Source organism: Poecilia latipinna, unplaced genomic scaffold (assembly GCF_001443285.1).
Source record: "Poecilia latipinna isolate Pla-1442-1.1 unplaced genomic scaffold, P_latipinna-1.0 Scaffold955, whole genome shotgun sequence".
Taxonomy (NCBI): domain Eukaryota; kingdom Metazoa; phylum Chordata; class Actinopteri; order Cyprinodontiformes; family Poeciliidae; genus Poecilia; species Poecilia latipinna.
Genome location: NW_015113571.1, coordinates 195,584 through 201,517, shown reverse-complemented (window position 1 = coordinate 201,517; position 5,934 = coordinate 195,584). Strand labels below are relative to the sequence as shown.

Below are 5,934 nucleotides of genomic sequence, written 5' to 3'. Positions count from 1 at the left end.
GAGGGGAGGGGGGGGAATGGGGCAGAAGACGACACATCAACGTCCTTGGTGGATTGGCAAAAAGAGAAAAGAGAAAAATAGTAAAAGAGAAAGAGTATAAGGGAGAAGGAATGAGAGAAGACAAACTGAATTTCTGCCACAGTAAAATGGCACTGAGGGGGAAAAAAATGAAAGGAAATGATGATTAAAGATGAGTAGTTGGACTATAGTGTTGATATTGTTGTGTTAGGCATAATTTAAGTGTAGTAGAAAACGCCTCCTATTCTTAACTCAGTTAATGATGAGGTGCAGCCAAAGGTAGACCAACAACGTATTAAGTAAAGGCTGTATACTTGCATAAATGTGATTTCTCGGTTTTCAATTTTTAATAAATTTGCAAAACACTCCAAGCTTTTTTAACATATTTGTCTGTAGAATTTTGAGGAAAGAAATTAATTTAGAACTATTTGAAAGAACGGTGTACCATATCAAATTGTGCAAAAAAAAATAAAAAATAAAAATTAAGCGCTGCGAATACGTTTTGAATGCATCGTGCCTGAGGACATTTCAGAGTGAACAGGAAACCTAACAAACATGCTTTTTACTGTGAGAGGAATTTTAAGTGCCTGAAGTTCTCCCTGTACATGCCTAGAGAAAACCCAGGCACGTACAGGGAGAACATGCAAATTCATTGCCCATGTCAGGGGCCCAGGGCCTTCTTGCTACAAGAAAACATCTGAAATGTAAATAAAACAACTTTTTCCCCCAAAAAATTGATACGTCTTTTACATTGAGAGATGATTGTTTCAAACTTATTTGTTCAAAATTTTCTGGCCCCTGGTAAATTTTGAGTTCAATTCTATTTGTCAGTTTGGATTTAAAAAATTTTTAAAATTTTTTTTTTTTCCCCCCCCCCCCCCCATCTCAAAAACCCAGGATTCTAACTGGAGTGTTTCGACTTTTTATATTGAATGTATATTAATATTATTTGCATCTGCCAACATGGAACAGCATGATACTGATAATATTTTTTTCCAGGAATATTGAAGAGGAGAGGTTGGAGATGCTCCATCATAAATAAGCAAGTCTGTCTATCTTTGAACTTTTGTTGTTTGGAGCTAAAGCATAGTTCAAACAACAAAGGGAATAAATGGAACTTAATTCTGTTTGTTTTGTGCAACAAAGGATGAAGTTGAGAGGGTCAGTGGAAAAGAAAAGGCAAGGATGAGTGTTATCGACAAACTTTGAGGTGAAATACTTGAATAGAGGTAAAATTTGAGAGGAACAAGTTAACTGGAGTGATTGTCCCACTTTTGTCAGTTTTAGTTATAGGTTAAATATTGAAAACAAAAAAAACCAGAAAGAGATGGAAAATGAGTTGGAGTCTGTTGAGAGAGACCAGTAGAGCAGGAGGGAAATAAAACGATTAGCTAAGGTGGGTAGACAGGGTTGGTAAAATAATTGATGGCCATGGTTGTAGCTGCTGCGGTAATAATATTACAGATGCAAGAGCATGCAAAGGTCACTTAGCATATTGAATATGTAATTATTTCTTTTGCTGTCTTTATGCCAGCCATCGTTTTCCATTTTTTACTGTTTATGTGCTCCAATTTTCAGGATTGGGGTGAATATTTGGGCTTTTGTGTTCCTGTTTGAACACAAAACCATGAAAAGAGGGTCTCTGCTGGAGGGCACGACTCTCCTGTTTACCACACACCAGGTTACTATCAGGTCATCTGGATGCTGGTGATATAATGAGTAGTTGAAGGACCTCTCTTTCTCTGATGGTAAGCCTTTCTGGGTATTGTTAAACCTCTGTCATTACTATCCTTTTGTGTACTCAAGTGAACGTAATGTAGATTCTGAAGTTTACTTTACTTGTTTCTCCCGGCTATTCCGGTACCTTCCAGGTTGAAGCTGTCACAGGTGACCTCGTTTTTGTCAAAAGACTCACCCTTCCAACGCAATCCTCCTCCTTTGGTTTCTTAGTTCATGGATGCTTTGGTTGCTTCATCACTTTTCACCTCTGTCTGCCTGCCCCATTCTCAGACGTCCTCTGCTCAGACCCTGCTGGACTTCTCACTCAGGTTCCAATGGAAAATAAAGGATTCCCTTCTGACAAGCTCCATTTCCAGACACCAACATCTTTCACCCACCGCCTGGATCTCCAAGCCTCCTTGGCATCTGTTTTTCATCCTGGAACTGTAAGATCTCCTCTCAACATCTTGCATGATTCAACCAACTTGTGCTCCCCCTTCTAACCATTGCCTCTCTTTTCTGGACACTGTAGAAACTTGAAATCTTGACCCAATTTGTGTGTGTCTTGCCATTTATAAAACATACATTTTCTAACATAATTTATGCTAATTATGGTCTAGGTCTAATTCTGTTGACCCACCTGATTCTCCACCAGGGTCAGAAAACTTTAACATCAACAGCCCAATAGAGAGAGAAAAAACACTCTCAGCTTCTGAGAATGATTTGTTTTAAAGAACTATAAAAAGTGGGTCAGGGCAAGGATTTATTGTCATCTGAGAATTTATTTTTATGGAGCTGTACATTAAAATGAATTTTATGACACTGTTTTATGGTTGGATATCACTTTTTTTCTTCTTTTTTGTGTGCAAATTATATAGCTGGAATAAAATAAGGAAAAACACTGTTTAAAGTATAATTTTCAGGATTATGAATGAGATGAATTACAGTTAAGCCCTTTTGTGTGTTTTGTCTGACTTATGCCTGACAGAAAAGGTTTTATTAAGTTTCTAATGGACTCATTCATCATCCAGTGTATTTGTATAGCTGATTTCAGCTGTAAGGTTGAATGCTGCTTCTCCATGTTTGGTTTTCTTTCTGGGAATGCAGAATGGCCTAACTGTAATTTCCCTATTATTTCTGTATCTATGTTATATTAGCATGCCTAACACTGGGTCTTTGAAAGTTCCACAAGCCATAGCAGGTTTCTAGAATTAATCCATGGAGCAGCATTTACTTTAGATTCAGAATAAGTTTTTTAGGATATAAAACAAAGTGATCTTTCAGTCTAATTTAGTGCAACTCTGGATCATAATGTTCTGCTTTAAAAAAATAAAAAATAAAAATAAAAAATAAAGTCAGAACATGCTGTCCCTCCTCAATAGAAAATGGGATGCAGACTTTATCACTTGTTCTTCACACCACCCCACTTTAAAAATCAGAAATCATCTTGTGCAGACAAATATTGATATATAGTAAGATGACTATTGTCCATTTTAAATTGGCTGTCTGGGACTGAGGTGTCTAAAATGATTTCCCCGTAACTTCCTCTCCTTAGAAACACTCGCCAAATTTTACTGAGAGACAGAAAAGCATTGCTAAGCCTGCCAAAAGATTTGCCCAGAAGCCTCCTCCCATTCTGACATTTTCAAAACACTTCCCCTGAGACAGTTTCCTGGCATCCCAACCAAAAGCTCAAATTACCTAAGCTGTGTTCTGCTTATTTCAAAAGAGCAGCAACTTCACTTTCCCTGTTAATCTTAGATGCTTTGAATTATTCCTCAAACCCTACTGATTACCTCTGTTAGAGTCATGTTTCTTCAAGACTGACTATCAGTTAAAAGAGGTAGTTTATAAATATATTCTAATATAAATGTTAACATGTTTTTAATATATGTAAATTTAGGCACACCTGTATCATTACACAAACCCCCGTTGTGATATTTAAATTATGTTTCCATATAAATGTTATGCTGGTGATGAGGCCAAGCTGCATTAATTTAACTTCTAGCCACACATTTTGGCATTTCTCAAAGGAATGCGACGCGTAAGTCTAAACAAGATCTAATAAAGTGCATTTTGTAAAATAGAATTTTGTTTTTGTGACATAAATTACATATGTATATTGCTAAGGTATAAGATGGATACCTTATTTTGTGGTAAGAGTGCAGTCAATGCTCATTACAAGCCATCATAAAATTAAGAGGTTCTATATTTGAAAATGGCAAACCCTAATGCACAAAACCATGAAAATAAAACAAGGCACCGCTATTTAAACTTCAGAATCAGAATCGGCTTTATTTGCCAAGTTCAAACAAGGAGTTTGACTTTGGCTTCTGTCGCTACCATCATAACAGTCTCAAAGAGCAAACTATACTAAATAACAAGAACACTTAAATGAGAACAAGAGCCGTATTTATAAGTTAGTGTGTGTTCTGTTATGTGATCTATTTTAAATCTTTCATCCTGTAAAGTGTTGCCAGCTCGTCGTGTGGCGAGCTGGCCACACGACGAGTTGAGTTGTCGCCCCGTGTACAGAGGCTACAGACCTCCATGCGGCCGCCTCGACCTTGAGTCCTGTTCTCGGTTCCTTTTCCGCATGTCTTTCCTCCCTTCTCTCTTTCCCTTTCCTATTGGAGTACTGTCAAACAAAGGCCACTGTTGCCAAAAATGTGTTTTTGAAAAGAAAAGACAATACAATATGCACATTCATGATCAGTGTTTCATTTTTATATTTTGTACGACATAAAAAAAAAAAAAAAAAGGGGAAATATATCCTTTGAAAATCAAGGGCTAAATGTAGAGGTGCTTAAAGAAAGGGGATCAACTGAGAAGGAAACTTTTACTTTTGAAAATGTACATTATTATAACTGCAAAATATGGAATAATTTATTTTGATCAATATGTTTTTATTTAGAATCTCTCCTCCCTCCAGTAGAAGGCAGAATTAACTATCATAGATTTGGAGTGCCATTCCCTGATATGTTCTATCAAAGTCAAGTATCTCTGAAGCCGTGTTTTAGTTTTCCGTCTTTTATATTGTACTAGTCCACATTTTTAGTGCAACATTGTTCATAAGTTAGAAGGGGTAAAACTTAACATTCAGGGACAAACAGTATTTCACAGAGGTTAAACACATGGCACACTATCTGGAAAGTTGGAGTCAATACATCACTGAGATGTTGGCAGTTGTGGCAGATGGTTAAATATTGCTGGTAAATATTTGTAGGCTTAAGGTCACATGTTGCAAACCTCATTGACATCCTACCCTACAAAACTGGGAGAGGGTGAAATGGACCATTCCAAGTTTTAAAAAGCTAAATCAACATAACCCTAAAAGACAAACATTTGTGTCTGCAGCAATATCTTCTTGCGTGTGTGTGTGTGTGCGTGTGTGTGTTTGGGGCAAATCTTTAACTCCTCTGAGGGTTTTATGTTTTGACATTAGATGTCTCGATGGCAGCACCAGTCAGCAGTTGTGGCACTGTCAATTAATGAGTTTCACTTGAGACTTGCATGTTTCTCTCTGGCGCTGCTCTTTTTTTATGCAAACTGTCCTGAAACATGGCCAGTAGCCATAGCTCCTTTCACAACTGTTGAAGGCTGGAGACTGGCAATCTGTGCTGACAGAGCAATCACAGGCGTAAACACATATGTCATAAAAGTGAAGAGCATGGTAGGCCAAGACTGATGGTGCTTCTTACATCTCCTTTAGCTGCCACCAACTGTCAAATTAACACTGCGTAGTCTCAGTACTGCTGAAAGCAGTAGATCAACTTCCACTTTGCACACAACTAGATTTTACAAAAGAATTATTCCTTGAATTGTCCAAATTTTCTCAAGTTGTAGCCTCAAACTTCAATGATGTTTTTGGGCAATTTTGAAGTGGTAGCCCAAGACAAAGTGGAATACAGTCTTTTTCTATGATTATAAAGTGTTACTAACACTTTCACTCGAAATAAAATCTAACCAGCTTTCTACAGATGTCACCTGAGTAGTAAACTGACCTGGCCAGTGTATAGTGTGAATAACTGAATACATCTGTTCTGTGAAGGCCTCATAGGTATTTTGGAGAACATTAGTGAACAAACCACATCAATTTTAAGGAACACAGCCTGGTAGCAGATCAGGGACAAAGTTGTAGAGACCTTCAAATCAGAATGAGGTAATAAAACAATGTATCCTAAATGTGGATGTATC

The 5,934-nt window shown here is 37.3% G+C and overlaps 1 long non-coding RNA gene across 1 annotated transcript; it reads left to right on the top strand.

The window, feature by feature from the left end:
- The first annotated feature begins 17 nt into the window (after positions 1-17).
- LOC106958006 (uncharacterized) lies at positions 18-2,562 on the top strand. Its single transcript, XR_001427076.1, has 2 exons — positions 18-1,766; positions 1,890-2,562. It is a non-coding gene; the product is annotated as an uncharacterized LOC106958006 (long non-coding RNA).
- Positions 2,563-5,934: the final 3,372 nt, after the last annotated feature.